The sequence below is a fragment of the Petaurus breviceps genome, unplaced genomic scaffold (assembly GCF_028583685.1).
Source record: "Petaurus breviceps papuanus isolate PSGF00001 unplaced genomic scaffold, PetGlider_PUasm1.0 90510, whole genome shotgun sequence".
NCBI lineage: Eukaryota > Metazoa > Chordata > Mammalia > Diprotodontia > Petauridae > Petaurus > Petaurus breviceps.
In genome coordinates, this window is record NW_027187267.1 from 686,716 (window position 1) to 687,431 (window position 716).

Here is a 716-nt window from a genome sequence, read left to right on the forward strand (position 1 = left end):
ATCTCCCTCGATCCTTCTCAGAAAAGATTCCTCCTCTGCTGAAATGTAGTTGCCTGTGACAAGATGGAAATGAAATTCAGCAGGGTATGAGAAAAGTGGCCTCCCCACACTTACCTGGTACAATTTGGGATTCAAAGATGCAGAAGAGACCTGAAGGGGTCCACCTGCACATCCCATAGGCATCCCAGTCATATGTAAAATAGAACTCATTGACTTCCCCTCCAAACCTGACCCTTCTCTAGTCCTCAATCTTTTTGAGAACCACACCACAGTCCTGGTCTGCAGTCTTGGGTTCAGCTTTGGATTTCATCCTGGCTCATCATATCCAATTAGATGCCAAATCTTATCTCTTCTATCTGTATAGCACCTGTCATATGTAGCCCATCCTTTCTACTCACAGGGACATTACCTTAGATCAGGTCCTTACTATCTCTTGCTTGGACTATTATAATAGTCTCCTGATTCATCTCCCTGTGTCCATTCTTTCACCCTTCTCCAATTCATCCTCCATAGAGTTGCCAAAGCAAGGCAGAACCCTATTACTTTCCCTTGCTCAAAAGCCTTCATGGAGTGGAGGGCTGTTACCTCTAGGATTAATGTACAAACTCCTGAGCCTCCACAATCTGCTTCTTTTCCAGCTTTCCAGCTTTCTTGTATTCTTTCCCTGCATTGGTGTATTCCAGTCAAATGTGACTCTTAGCTATGTTCCGCCCCTC